The 15,670-nt window shown below is 50.3% G+C and overlaps 1 long non-coding RNA gene across 1 annotated transcript; it reads right to left on the bottom strand.

Moving 5' to 3' along the window:
* Nucleotides 1-6,705: 6,705 nt before the first annotated feature.
* On the bottom strand, nt 6,706-14,844 carry LOC146236033 (uncharacterized). Its single transcript, XR_014740999.1, has 3 exons — nt 14,652-14,844; nt 9,540-9,649; nt 6,706-6,908 (listed from the first exon to the last, which is right to left on the bottom strand). It is a non-coding gene; the product is annotated as an uncharacterized LOC146236033 (long non-coding RNA).
* Nucleotides 14,845-15,670: the final 826 nt, after the last annotated feature.

Genomic DNA, 15,670 nt, shown 5'->3' with positions numbered 1-15,670 from the left:
CAATCTGGGAGGCAGAAAACCAGAGTATTTTGGACACACAACCTCTGTTATGTACCCTCCGCTGGGACGGATTGCTGAAACCATGGCCAGAAATCTCGACAAACATTTATGGTCACTCTCTCGGCACAATTACAATGTGTCAAATTGTTTTCTTTTTTTTGGTCTCTCCCTGCCTCTTAAAGCGCCACAGGCTACATAGATTTAATTTCATGAATATGAACTTATCATGCATTCCTTATTTCTCTCAGAGCAGCTAGTACTGCCGGCGTTGATGATAACCATCGCTCTCTGGAATACTAAAAGGGTTTTCGGGAAAAGGAGTCTGTTTGGTAATGCATGCCAGCCCCCTGGACTCTGGCTTTGTTAAAGAGGTGAAAGGGAGAGAAAGAGGGGGAGAGAGAAAAAGAGAGACAGAGAGGGAGAGAGAGAAGAGTACAAAAAAGAAAGGAAGGAAAAAAAGAAAGACAAATAAATATGTGTCTCTGGTCGGACTGCAAAGTCTGGGAGGGGGAAAAGGCTGTTCCTGCCTGGCCTGACTCCATCTGCTTTGGGCTTGTTTGATGCTTGTGACTCCCCCTCCCCAGCCCCTTTCAGTCTCTCCCTCTCTCTCCCTCTCTCTCCCTCTCTCTCTCTCTCTCTCTCTCTCTCTCTCTCTCTCTCTCTCTCTCTCTCTCTCCCTCTCCCTCTCCCTCTCCCTCTCCCTCTCCCTCTCCCTCTCCCTCTCCCTCTCCCTCTCTCTCTCTCTCTCTCTCTCTCTCTCTCTCTCTCTCTCTCTCTCTCTCTCTCTCTCTTTCCCTCTTTCACGACCCACTCTACCCCTTTCTCACCCCCCTTTCTCTCTCTCTGTCACATGGTCTAAATCTGACCCAGATGTGCTTCTAGGGTAACTATGAGCTACAGATGTGCTGCCTAGGGGGGGGTGGGGGGGGTACGTTGGGAGGGGGGAGAGGGGGGTGGTGGGGTTAAGGGACACGATAGAGATGTTCTGTTCTCCAGCTGAGTCAGGAAGTGAAGTCTTGATGGCTTGAATATACACTTCAGAAGCGTGTTCATATGAGCTGTGGCAGTCATCTGCATTGTTCCATTCAGGTTGAAGGGAGCTCCGCCCCTAGCTCACGTCTGCATGAGCAGGCTCTCATCTCATTGGACGATACTTGCGTACTGTGTGTCTACATCCTCTCCAAAAACAAAACAACAAAAAAAAAACATTCTGCATCGTTTCATTCATGCTGCTTTGGCTTTATAAATCCCCATGATGCTACTTGAGTGTTCAATCTTCCCAAGAAGATACAGAACATGCTGTGCAAAATGATTGACTGTAATTCACTTTGTGTGAACGATCTTGAATTGTGCTAATTTCTCCTATAAAGTTCAATAGTCGTGGGTGGTTCTGAAAGGTGGGTGAATTTTTGTGTGTATTCACCTGTGTGTGTGTGTGTGTGTGTGTGTGTGCAATTATCCAATCCGGAGAAGAAATGAACGTTGACTTTACCAGGTTTTTCTTCAAGTTTCTCTGCTCAGTCAGCATGTCAGGTCAATCTCCGGGCCTCTGATTCCATGACATTTGTGCCAGGCCAAACGGTTGCATAATGTGCAGAAGTTTTGCATGGCTAAATGTCACGCCCACAGCAACGATGGCGACAGGTTTCTCTCAAAACAAAGGCTCGTGGGGGTTTTTTTCTGCAAAGGGGAACCTAGCAACAGGGCCGGCGACGGGGTGCCATTGGCACACTCTGATAAGACCCGACGCCCCTGCACCTGTCACTCTGAGCCAATTAGAATACAGGCTCAGGTCGTTTGCATTTCTATTACCATAAACATTAGCATACCTGGTGAGGTGGGCGGGGATGGTTACGTGTTTGTCAACAAAGACTGGTCATAATAAAGGGCGCTCTCAGGCTCCCTGAGGTCTGGTGAAATGTCAGCATCAGATGTAAAAAGGCCATGAGTCAGCTCTGCAAAGAAATGGAAGGAAGGAAGAAAGAAAGAAAGAAAGAAAGAAAGAAAGAAAGAAAGAAGAAAGAAAGGAAGGACGGAAGGAAGGAAGGAAGGAAGGAAGGAAGGAAGGAAGGAAGGAAGGAAGGAAGGAAGGAAGGAAGGAAGGAAGGAAGGAAGGAAGGAAGGAAGGAAGGAGGAAGGAAGGAAGGAAGGAAGTAGGAAGGAAACAAGGAAGGAAGAAAGGACGGAGGAAGGAAGGAAGGCAGTAAAGAGGAAAAGAGGAAACATTATTTGTCCCTTAATCCCCTTGGTGGGAGAGAACTCCCTGCTTATAAGAAAGAGAGGGAGAGGGAGAGATAAAGAAAAATATAACCAACAGAGAGAGAAAAAGGATAGTGAGGGAGAGAGAGAGGTAGTGGTTTGGAACGACCCAGAGCATGTAATTTCCCCTGCTGATCACAGTCAACAGCAGATAAGCCCAGAGGGCAGAAAAAAAACGCAAAGAAAGAGATCGCTGATAAAGTACTGGAATGAGATGACAATGTTTACGACAACATTTTGACAAGAAGCTCTGTTACCTCTTCCCATTACTTGAGCTGTCTCACTAACCGTCTACATTCTACTCTCCCCATCTTAAAAAAAAAGTACACCCACACACACACACACGCACGCACACACACACGCACACACACACACACGCTTGTTTGTAAAAAGTACATTCACACTCAGTCCTAAATGTCCAAGCACACACTCACAAACACACGAGCACACAGACACAAAAACACACACACTAACACACACACACACACAGACACACTCTCTTTGCCCCCCCCCCCCCTCAATTTCTCTCAGCTCATCTCGCACTAATATGAAAGGGTCGGAGCCCGTCCTTTTCTCACAATGAGCTCTCAGACTCTGCAGCCCAAATGACTGGGCACCGCCCCATTAAGTGGAGAAACAGACTGCAAACATCTCTCCAGTCTCAACAACCTGAATCACTTCCGCCCCCCCGCCCCTTCAAAAACATACAGCTTCCCTCCCTTGGTGACCTCCAACAACACAGCAAGACAAGCATTCTAGACAGCTGCAGAAGAGAGATCAAAGGGGGGGGAACTCGACCATCCGCTGCAGGAAAACTCCATGCTCTTTGGCCTGACCTTCTGCGCTCGAAACCAACATCACGTCCGAAGCGATAGGTGGTGTTTTGCTTGTACCGAGTTGCGAAGGCTGGGAGGAAGAAGAACAGATGAGGGCAAAAAGAGGAAGAAGAAGACGGCAGGATGGAGGAAGAAGACAGCAGGATGGAGGAAGAAGAGAGCAGGGTGGAGGGAGTACAGCAGCATGATGTGCTTCATCAGATGAATGGGTTCCTCCACAGCCTGGCCCACCGAGAAAATCGAGTGTCTCTATGTATTTATCTATGGATCCAAACAACCAGCTCTCTGTCCTCTTCTCTCCCCTTCTCTCCTCTACCCCCCCCCCCCCCCCCCCGGAGCTTACAAATGGCCTCTCCCTAATTTTATGGATGGCATGATTCCAATTAACACACATGCTGGCATGGAGAAACACACGCAATCAAACAAGTGCACACACACACACACACACACACACACCCATACACACAGGGAATGCTACAGTGTATCTGAAGGACATATGCTTGACTTGGTTAGCCCCGCAGCAGCGTGCCACCCTGCCGAAGCCACAATGTGCTCGTCGTGCCGCAAATATTAACATTTCCAATCTGTTGTGCTGCTGCGCCACGGCAAAGAGGAAGGCTGCAACATACCGACTGTTAATAAATCATGATTATGAAGCACCGTCGGTTGCGTGCTGGAGCACACACGCACACACCCCACAACGCAACATCCCCCCCCCCTATCTCTGCACGATCCCCCTCACCCCCACGCCAGCCCTTTGGAGCAGCCAGAGAAGACCAAAACAAAAAACTCCAGTCCCAGACGATATTGTGAAGGCGATACAGGTCATTAGGTAATTGAGCCTGCCATCAAGACTCTGATAGGTGGAAACAGCAGGACGTCCTGTCCGCGTGCTAACGACACATGACAGGGTGGGCGTGCCCTCCTCTCAGCCGGAGACACCTTGACACTTCCCCTTGGCATCCGGCTCTCTCTGACACTTCCTGTCGCCGCCACTTAGGCCCGTGGCCATGTGACTCAGGAGCTACCATAGACAGACTCCACAGCAGGGCACCAGGATTGGCTCCAAGGTGGCGGTGGAACTTTGACCGACCAATGTCCTCGGAGGACTCCAGATTTGCACGCAGATTCAGGGGTCTTCCAGGGTCACGGAAAGATCTGCTGTCACGTTCTCACAGTCCATGCCTGCAGCATGACAGTGGTAGTTGGTGGGAGAATAACAACTTTCGGACGAGTCTGAAGGAAGCCGAGCTAAACATGTCATATTTAGGAGTCGGCATTTGAGCATTGCCCTCCAGACAGGCTCCCCTCTGATCTATCCGTCCCCAGACAGATCCCGCAGAGCTGGGGCGCTTTCTCTCAAGGACGCGTCCCCCTTTCTCTGAGCTTAAGGGCCTACAGGGATTCCTACCCTCGGCTCCAGGGACCGGTCCTTTGGTCTCACACTGAAACACCGAGCACAGTATCAGAGTCTTCACAGAACATGAACATAAATATCATTTGCAAATCCGTGTGTGTGTGCATGTGTGCGTGTGTGTGCGTGTGCGTGTACGTAACGCTGGTAAAGAACGAAGCTTTGTGTTCCGTTGGGACTCATCTGGGCCTAATTCTATTTACCCACCTTCGAAGGCACTAAGATATGCTAAACGGCTCTACAGCCAACCTGCTGCGTGAACCCCCCCCCCCACACACACACACACACACACACACACAAATCTGCTTTGATGTTAGAAAGGTTCATAAATAAATGAAAGTGATCTCCTCCTCCTTACTCTCAACACGCTTCCATTTGTGTACATACAACCTGTTTCTCTCTCTCTCTTTCTTTTCTTTAATTCTCATTTTCTTTGTCGCATTCTGATTCCCTCCTTTCTCTCTTTGACTCCCTTGAAAGCACACCACGGTTTTCTTTTTTTCACTCTCTCCATCATACTTCTCATCCTCCTCCTCCTATCTCTCTCTCTCACTCTCTCTCTCTCTCTCTCTCTCTCTCTCTCTCTCTCTCACACACACACTCTCTCTCTCTCTTTCTCTCTCTCTCTCTCTCTCTCTCTCTCTCTCTCTCTCTCTCTCATACCTAATAGTGTATGGCTTCTTTTCTCTCTTCCTCTAAAGACAATGAAAGGGTATTGAGAGATGGTACTGAACTGAATGTTTACAAGAAAAAAAAACTCCTGTGTGCCGCAAATTCACCTCTCACATCCTCAATAAGAGCAAGATGAGTTTCATATAAACATAATAGAAACGCAAATGAGAATGAACTCAAAAGGAATTGGGATAGAGACATGAAAGAGATGGGGCTAAAAAAGTGAAGCGAGATCTGCGTTCAAAAGAGGGACGGGGAAATAAAGGACCGAACGTCGGGGAGGGGATGTTAGGAAAGAGGACGCAGAGGAGAGAGGCAAGGAAACAGGAGGGCATCGGGGTGGGGAGGAGAAGGGGAGGACGGAGCGAGGAGGGGAGAGGAAAAGCGATGAGAAAAGAAGCGAGGGAGAGAAAGGAGAGGAGCAGAGGAGGACGACCGAGCCGACAAAAGCAGGTTGGAAGCTGAGGTCAGACAGCGAGACATGCTGACAGCCAGGAGCAATCATGGTGTCTATCACCAGGCAGGGAGGGAGGGAGGGAATAGAGGGAGAGGGAGAAGAAAAGAGAGAGGAGAGAGAAGGAGGAAGGATGAGAGGAGGGGATGTGGGACAGGGAGAAAGCCAGGCTGAGAGAAAGAGAAAGAAAATACATTTTAAGTGCAAGGGGGGGGGGGGGCAGGAGTCGGAGGCGGAGGGCGGAGGGGGAGGCTTGGGGGGCGGGGGGCAGGAAATCTGCATCCAAATTAGACTGAATGAGTAGAGGGGCGGTGAACGAGGCTAATGAGGGAGGAGGCAAGCAGTGACACCAGCCCTGCTTCCGGACACCAGACACACACACACACACACACACACACAGACACACACACACACTCAAATACATTCACACAGGCAGACATACACACACACACACACACACTGCAGGCAACTCCTTCTAACTAGGTCAAATCTCTGTCTGAGACTCTGACTGAGACAGAGCGAGGGGAGGGAGGGAGAGATGGAGGGAAAAAAGTGGGATGAGACCGTGAAAGAGAGATTGAAAAGATAGAGGCGGGATGGCACACGTCATGTTGGAGGAGAGATGGAGAGATGGAACGTCATTCATCACTGGGCCCGGAGAAAGGGAGCGAGAGATGCAGAGAGTGACAGAGAGAGAGAGAGAGAGAGAGAGAGAGAGAGAGAGCGAGAGAGAGAGAGAAAGAGAGAGCACAATGAGGAGGAGGTGTGGAGAAAAGGTCACGGGACACCTGTTGTCGGGAGATAAAGACACAGTGGGTACCCGGGGAAGAACAGACCAGGAACGAGAGAGACTAGAGAGAGAGAGAGAGAAAGAGAGAGAGAGACTAAAGAAAGAGAGAGGGACTAAAGAAAGAAAGAGAGAGAGAGAGAGAGAGAGAGAGAGAGAGAGAGAGAGAGAGAGGAGCCGGTCAGGAGACGAGAGCGGCAGACGTGGCCGGTTTGGAGCCCGAGAGGAGCCGGGGTTACCCGGGGTTACCTGTGTCAGGATGGCACGACCCGTGCATGTGGCAGCTGCAGGGCACGCAGGGGGAGAGGGTCCCTCCGGAGGGCACCTCCCTGGTGAACCCTGGGCCGCAGCGCTGGCAGAACTGGCCCTCGAAGCCCAGGGGGCAGTAGCAGTCCTCCACCCATGGGGCTGCAGGGGCCAGGGGGGCAGCGAGGCCGAGGGAGGGGGCGGCAGAGGCCAGAGTGACCTCCGAGAGCTGGGACGTGTCTGGAGAGAAACAGAAAAGGGAAAGAGAGAGCGAGAGCGAGAGCGAGAGAGAGAGAGAGAGAGAGAGAGAGAGAGAGAGAGAGAGAGAGAGAGAGAGAGAGAGAGAGAGAGAGAGAGAGAGAGAGAGAGAGAGGATCGTGTTACAGTACGTACAAGTGGGATGTGCTGCTACAAGCTAAAAGTGCTGCTTGTGTGTGTTTGTGTGAGTGGGAGTGTAACAGTGTGTGTGTGTTTGCTACCTGTAATGAGGCGGTGGAGTGGACCCAGCATGCCAGTAATGTTAATAACTAGAGTCCCTTGGCTTAATGAGACAGAGACAAACGCAGACACACTCACACACTTACACACAGACTTAAACACAAAAACATCACACCGTGACGCGTGCACGCAAGGAATCTTTGATCAAATCAATGAATAAATCTCTGCAGTGGAGGGATGGAGAAAGGGTGGAGAAAGATAGTGGAGGAGAGCAAAGGGAAGAGAGAGGAGGGGAGAAGAGAGGAGCGAGAGAGGAGAGAAGGAGAGAAAGAGAGAGAGGGAGAGAGAGGTTGCGGTGAAAGTATGGCTCAAGCATGGGCCACCAGGGAGTAGAGATCCCTCATTTCTCTCCTCTCATAAATAGTGATGGGGTCAACCAGCCCAAATCCCCTTTCCCTCTCTCTCTCTCTCTCTCTCTCTCTCTCTCTCTCTCTCTCTCTCTCTCTCTGTCTCTATCCATCACACAGAAAACTGGCTACCATTGCTCAAGGTCTAATGCAGTGCTTTCCAGAGTCTGCATGCCATTCTCTGTGTATGTGCGTGCGTGCGTGCACACGTGCGTGCACAAATGAATGTGATTGAGGGGTGTGTGATTTCATCAGCTCGAAAAAATACAGCACTAGTGAATAAATGAATACGTAATGAGGGGAAGATAAAGGGAGGAGGAAAATGAGAGAGATGGACGGGGTGAGAGGAAAAAAGAGACCGTGAGCTCCAAGAAGCCGTGATCCCAGAAATCCTTCAGTGACGATCAAACCCATTCAAGTGTTTTGTCATTGCCTCATCGCTAACCAACGAACACCATGAGTGTACATTCTCCTCTCTCAGATCTCTTACTGTATTTCTGCCATGTCTCCATGCTTCCTGCTCTGCTTCTCCGAACCAGCTCCTCCCCACTGCCTGCTCTCCCGTCTGACCCCCCGCCACTCCGACCCCCTACCTCTTTGCCTCTCCTCCCTCCAGGAGGTATGGTGAAGTCTCAGACCCTCACAGCTTCACACATCACCCATCCAACCCTCCCCTCCTCTCCCCTCCCCTCCTCTCCTCTCCTCTCCTCTCCTCTCCTCTCCTCTCCTCTCCTCTCCTCTCCTCTCCTCTCCTCTCCTCTCCTCTCCTCTCCTCTCCTCTCCTCTTCCCTCCCCTCCAGTCTTATCTCCTCTTCCCTCACCTCCTCTCCAGTCTTCTCTCGTCTCCCCCTCTCCTCCCCTCTCCTCTCCTCTCCCCTCCCATCCTCTCCAGTCTTCTCTTCCTCTCCTCTCCTCTCCTCTCCTCTCCTCTCCTCTCCTCTCCTCTCCTCTCCTCTCCTCTCCTCTCCTCTCCTCTCCTCTCCTCTCCTCTCCTCTCCTCTCCCCTCCTTCCCTCCTCTCCAGTCTTCTCCTCCCCTCCCCTTCCCTCTTCACGAGGTGTGCTGAAGTCTCAGAGCCTCACAGCTTCACACATCAGCCAGCTGTCACACAGGTTCTCAAGAACATAATGACATTGCCGTTGCTGACGGACCATCCTGTCACCCAGATAACAGCCCAGAATGAAGGCAACATTTAGGCCTTGATTTGACTGGCTGGCAGGATTGGCTGGCTGAATTGACTGGCTGACTGGCATATGGATTGGCTGGCAGCCTGGCACTATCGGTTGACTGGAGAGGAAAGGGAGAAAGAGGCTTTGTAGGACTTTCCTTCTAACTTGCACTGCAGCGCCTGCAGCGATAAGACACTTCTAACACAGTTAGTGAACTAATTTGAGACCTAACACAAATCATTAGCAGTGTTTTCCCCTGTGATATGCAAACAGGCGGAGAGAAAGATGTGCATGTGTGAAAGTGCCTGTGTGCGTGTGCATGATGAGTGTGTGTGTGTGTGTGTGTGTGTGGGGATATGCTGTGTGTTTTGTGTTACTCAGCCTCTGAGGATGGGCCTTAATTAAAGTGAGAAAGTTAGAAAGATATAGAGGAGGAGAGTGGAAAGAGGAAGAGAGTGCAAGGAAGAGAGTGTGTGTGTGTGTGTGTGAGTGTGTGAGAGAGAAAGGGAGAGGGAAAGACACTCTCGACACAAAGGCAAAAGACCACCACTGTAAGAGAGCCTGCCTGCCTGCCTGCCCACCTGTTTGTGTGTTTGAATGAATCAGGCCATAATTGAGTCTGAGCTGAACAGTGAAAATGTAATTGAAAGACCGTGACAGCTGGGCTTGAGAGGGCAAGCACAGCTTCCACGCCTATTCCCCTTGGCCTGTTCCAAAGAGGCATAAGCCAATCAGGCAGCAGGTGGACTACACGAATCAGGAAGAACACCAAAGCTCCCTGCAATGGTGACAGGATAAGGATGGATAGAGACCACATGCAAACACATGCACACGCACACACAGGCTCAGTACACTTACAGTTGGGTCCTCCGGCATTGTTGATTCTTAGGGATGTAAGGTTGAAGAGAAGTTGCCGGAATGCAGTTGGAGAGAGAGATGGTTGGAGTCTCCTGTCTTCCTCATGAAGCCTAGGATTCATTCACACAACACAAACACACATGTCATTCAGAGGATCTGAACTCAACTCAAATGCGCCACAAGTGATGAGATCGTTCCAGTTTTTATGATAGAAACAAAATGGTGTGCCATTTTCTGTTTCTCGCAATGGCCAAATTGTTTACATTTGTTGTTGTCACTCTAATTATGAGTTGCTCGGGGTGAACATCAGCAACGACCTCACCTGGTCTGTTCACTCAGACAAGGTGGTCAAAGTGGCCTGTAAACACCTCTTCTTCTTGAGGAGACTGAAGAAGTTCGGCATGGACTCAGTCATCCTCACTAACTTTTACAGATGCACTATAGAGAGCATTCTGACCGGTTGTATTACAGTGTGGTATGGGAGCTGCACAGACAGGGACCGCAAGGCCCTACGAAGTGTGGTCCGTTCTGCTGAGTTCATCACCAGCAGGAAGCTCCCAGCCCTACAGGACACCTACCACACACGTTACCTAAGGAAAGCCGGCAGGATTCTAAGAGACTGTTCCCATCCATCCTTCAGTCTACTTACCCCGTTGCCTTCTGGCAGGCGTTACAGCAGCATCCGGTCGCGCACACGCAGACTGGACAACAGTTTCTACCCAAGGGCCATCAGGCTTCTGAATAGACACTGATATGGACATTGATTCACTTCATACTAGTCATTTTTCAGTACTGTCAGTATCAGTAACATTGCACTACTGTACCTCACTGTACTTCGCCATCAGGCATATGGTCATTGACATAGTCACTGATCTGCAATTGCACTATTGTACTGTACTCCACCTAGGTTAGATAGGTTATAGGTATGTAATAGGTATTATGTGCATTTAGGGTTCGTATAGTGTATTATTTATTGTTATCTGTATATTTTGGAAGTTTTAGTATTAGGGTTAGTATAGTCGATTATTTATTGCTATCTGTATATTTAGGAAGTTTCACTTGTTTAAGCTTAGCATAGATGTAAATTATGTTCTGTGTACTTTTATGTTATGTCATGCCAGGTGCTTGCGTTGTCTTGTCTTAAGAATTTCAGTGCCCAGTCTGACCTTGTGTTGTTCTGTGTACCTGAGAAATAAAAGACTTGAACTTGAACTTGCTTCCTTAGTGCCTTTTACGGTTAAAACACAGCAGAATAAAACAAGGTGGATGATGTGGGTGTTGAAGAATGTGGACAGTGTGTCCTGTATGTGAGTGTGTCAGTAGACTGTATGTGAGTGTGTCAGTATCCTGTATGTGAGTGTGTCAGTAGACTGTATGTGAGTGTGTCAGTAGACTGTATGTGAGTGTGTCAGTATCCTGTATGTGAGTGTGTCAGTAGACTGTATGTGAGTGTGTCAGTATCCTGTATGTGAGTGTGTCAGTATCCTGTATGTGAGTGTGTCAGTATCCTGTATATGAGTGTGTCAGTAGACTGTATGTGAGTGTGTCAGTATCCTGTATGTGAGTGTGTCAGTATCCTGTATATGAGTGTGTCAGTAGACTGTATGTGAGTGTGTCAGTATCCTGTATGTGAGTGTGTCAGTAGACTGTATGTGAGTGTGTCAGTATCCTGTATGTGAGTGTGTCAGTAGACTGTATGTGAGTGTGTCAGTAGACTGTATGTGAGTGTGTCAGTATCCTGTATGTGAGTGTGTCAGTAGACTGTATGTGAGTGTGTCAGTATCCTGTATGTGAGTGTGTCAGTATCCTGTATGTGAGTGTGTCAGTATCCTGTATATGAGTGTGTCAGTAGACTGTATGTGAGTGTGTCAGTATCCTGTATGTGAGTGTGTCAGTATCCTGTATATGAGTGTGTCAGTAGACTGTATGTGAGTGTGTCAGTATCCTGTATGTGAGTGTGTCAGTAGACTGTATGTGAGTGTGTCAGTATCCTGTATGTGAGTGTGTCAGTAGACTGTATGTGAGTGTGTCAGTATCCTGTATGTGAGTGTGTCAGTATCCTGTATGTGAGTGTGTCAGTATCCTGTATATGAGTGTGTCAGTAGACTGTATGTGAGTGTGTCAGTATCCTGTATGTGAGTGTGTCAGTATCCTGTATATGAGTGTGTCAGTAGACTGTATGTGAGTGTGTCAGTAGACTGTATGTGAGTGTGTCAGTATCCTGTATGTGAGTGTGTCAGTATCCTGTATATGAGTGTGTCAGTAGACTGTATGTGAGTGTGTCAGTAGACTGTATGTGAGTGTGTCAGTATCCTGTATGTGAGTGTGTCCTGTATCCTGTATGTGAGTGTGTCAGTAGACTGTATGTGAGTGTGTCAGTATCCTGTATGTGAGTGTGTCAGTAGACTGTATGTGAGTGTGTCAGTATCCTGTATGTGAGTGTGTCAGTATCCTGTATGTGAGTGTGTCAGTATCCTGTATATGAGTGTGTCAGTAGACTGTATGTGAGTGTGTCAGTATCCTGTATGTGAGTGTGTCAGTATCCTGTATATGAGTGTGTCAGTAGACTGTATGTGAGTGTGTCAGTAGACTGTATGTGAGTGTGTCAGTATCCTGTATGTGAGTGTGTCAGTAGACTGTATGTGAGTGTGTCAGTATCCTGTATGTGAGTGTGTCAGTAGACTGTATGTGAGTGTGTCAGTATCCTGTATGTGAGTGTGTCAGTATCCTGTATGTGAGTGTGTCAGTAGACTGTATGTGAGTGTGTCAGTAGACTGTATGTGAGTGTGTCAGTATCCTGTATGTGAGTGTGTCAGTAGACTGTATGGATTTCAGTCACATGCTGATTTCATCATGTTTTGCAGAGGAATTAAGGAAATTAAGGGGATTCATGAAGGGGGAAACTCCTTAAACTCCCTTGCCTTGGAAAAGCTAGCTTTGCACAGGTACAAACATTAACAAGACCGGGAGCATGGGATATAAATTAAACTGCAAATCAAATCCAAACCTAGGATTTGACCGAGCCTTTTTGATAACCAAAGTCAAAACACTCCACAGAGACCCACAGATCAGCACCAATGGCAACCCAAACCCTCAGAGTATCCTCGAGAACAAACCTCGAGATGAACAACTCGGCGAGGGGTCCCATTCCCAGAGGCCGTTGGCGTGGCACAAAGATGCCGGATCCTTCCAAATACATTTCACAATACTGTCACACGCTGATGTCAGACCTTGGACCCTATGCATCCTGTTGGAGCAATACAGGAAGACAGTATGGAGTAGCGGTGAGGTGGAGGGTGGCAGCGACGCCAGGTACACGGGAGGTCTGCCTGTGTCTGTCAGGCCTGTGAAGGCATGCAGTATTTCAGTCCCCTGAAGGGCAAGGCCTAGGCCACCAATCAACACACCTGCGTCTGATTGCGTGCGCGCGCGGGTCTGTGTGAAGGATCTCGTTTCTCCCGGCCGGCCCGCCAGCTCAAGTCATAAAGGCCAATCACTGTAGCAGTCTGGGTCGCTGGTAATGGATATGAGTTGAGGACATGGATGTGTTTGTTTGTGGGGAAAGGGGGGGAGGGGGGGGGGGGGTAGCGCGGGGGGGCAATAAGCAGATTTCCTTTGAAAGTGAGCAAAGTCCCTGAGCCGTGTCATCCCCATGGAGTGGACGTGTGTTCCTTTTCAGCGGCCGTGAGCACAGCCAGGGGCTTCTTATGAAGCCTGCCACAGCCCGGCACGAAAGGGGCATCGTCGGGGGAATACGGGCCACTCGATGTATGGCGTCCACAAACGCACATAAACAAGCGCACACACACACACAATCTCGCAACCACGCAGCAGTGCCCCATAAACAGTCATTGACCGCAAATCAAAAAGAGAGATATGAGAACGAGGCAGTCGGCGACATGGAACAGGGCCCCGGCAGGAGGAGAGACTGCGACGGGGGAGGGATCGCGGAAACAACCGGACAACAACGGGAAACGGCAGCAGCAGCGTACTGTGCCGAACCCATAGACAGACTCTCTTTTTTTTCTCCTGAGCATCTCACACGCGTCAGACACGAGGTACGAACACGCTCTCTGCCCCCGCCGACCCCAGCAGAACATCAGAGGATGGAGCTCCGGGTGAGACAAACACCCGCCACACCTCCACAAACATTTGACACCGCGTTATCAACTTCCACGAGTCCCACAGTCCCAGCGCTCACTGTCGGTCGGAAGACGAGGCGGTGGATGGCGGCGGGGGTGGGGGTGGGGGCCTTGTGTGTGGTGGGGGCGTGGGGCGGGCTTGTGAGGCGCTGGTTTTGGCGCGCATGTTTATTCATGAACGTTCGCACCAACGAGACGGGCACCTCGGAAACACCCGGCGTCGCCCTTCCCGTTTTGCCTGACAGCGCTCTCGCGGCTCGCGTCGCGACTCGCCGCGGAAACGTTCGAGGGGAAGACGCTCGACCGACAGAAGCCGCAGCCGCCCCCTCCCCGCCCCACACCAGGTCCGCAGGGACCGGGAGGGGAGGAGGGAGTGGGAGGGAGCTCATTACTGCTTCGCCGTAACAGAGACGACGGGGACAGACTGTCGCCTGGCCTCGGGCAGATTCCACATGTCTGAATCCATACTGGAAACATTCTCATCATGTCTCTGCTTGGCCTGTCAAGTGGGCTCTGCAAACACACACACACACACACACTTTGGGCACAATCACTCATGATCATAGCCGTCTATGCAAAGCACACACCCGCTCAGTGTACATGCACTTGCCCAGACACACACACACACACACACACACAGACATTAACCACACTCCCATACACACGCCAGCACTCCTCATGGCCTCTGAGGAAGACACAGCTCCTGCGATGACACTCAGAGGGATAACGAGTCGAGTGACGACTTCCTGTTTCGGGAACGTCAACATCACTTCCCATTGTTCCCAGACTGAACACAAGGAGCTCCCGGAGGGCGTTCGCCTGGATCGTCTGTGTTAGCCGTATGTGGACGCCAATACGAAACAACGTTCACACACACGCACGCACGCACACAAACGTGCTGATGCACACACGTGCACGCACACACGCACGTGCAAGCTGACCCTCCACACCCACTCTGCCACCCCCATACCTGACAGCGAAGGTGCGCCGGGACTGGAGGCCAAGCCGGGGCTCAGGTGCGGGCAGCGGCCGAGGTGAGGAGAGGCTGGCGGACACGGAGGCCCCGGGGCCTTCCAGGAGCACGGTGACCGAGGCGGGCAGCAGGTCAGGGCTCTCTGCGGTGAAGACGAGGGAGAGGAGCTGGCCGTAGCTCGGGAGCTGGGCACCCAGGAACTTCTCTGTAGGGGGGCAGAGGGTGCGTGTCATTGCCACAGACGGGGTCAGAGGTCGCAGATGAACCAGCTTTCAGCTCCCGCCAATTACGATGCCATTACCAGACAGTGTTTTTGTTCCATTTTGGCCCAGATGTCTGTGTGAGTCTTTGTGTTTGTCTGTGTCTTTGTGCATTTGTGTGTTATTTGGTGGCGAGGCAGAGGATCTATTATCTAATTGTGTACTTTGGGAATTGCATGCGTTATGTGTGTGTGTGTGTGCATTGGTAAGTGTATATGTATGTCTTGCAAAATGGGTATATACGGCATGTGTGTGATAGTGTGTATTGGTAACTGTGTGTGCGTGTGTGTGCGCGGAGAGAACGAGAGGACTAGGCTCTTGCAGCCCACAGAGTTCACAGTGGGAGTCTGGGTGTAATCACCCTCCATCTCATCTCTGGCTCATTACAGCACATTAGAGGAACTTCAAAGAAGCACTCGGACCATGCGAACCACTCAGCCAGCCAGCCAGCACACACACACACACACACATAAACACACACACACACACACACACATACACACACACTCCCCCAAAAAATGCTTTGATAACGTAAAAGAAATGAAAAACAGCATCCCTCTTTTAAAATGTCATAAAAGATGAACGTGGGGGGGTGTGAGGGGGTGGGCATGAAATAACGGGAACCAAAAACGAGGCAGACCTGATGAAAGCACATTTGGACAAGATTGATATTCCCATCGCTTCGGTGAGATTGCGGCGATAACAGCCTCGAAGCCATCCAGTAACAGCCCTCCCCCGCCCCCCCCCCCCCCCCTC

Source organism: Hypomesus nipponensis, chromosome 22 (genome assembly GCF_054491055.1).
Source record: "Hypomesus nipponensis isolate SF chromosome 22, ASM5449105v1, whole genome shotgun sequence".
NCBI classification, from domain to species: domain Eukaryota; kingdom Metazoa; phylum Chordata; class Actinopteri; order Osmeriformes; family Osmeridae; genus Hypomesus; species Hypomesus nipponensis.
This window is presented reverse-complemented; position numbering and strand designations above follow the sequence as displayed.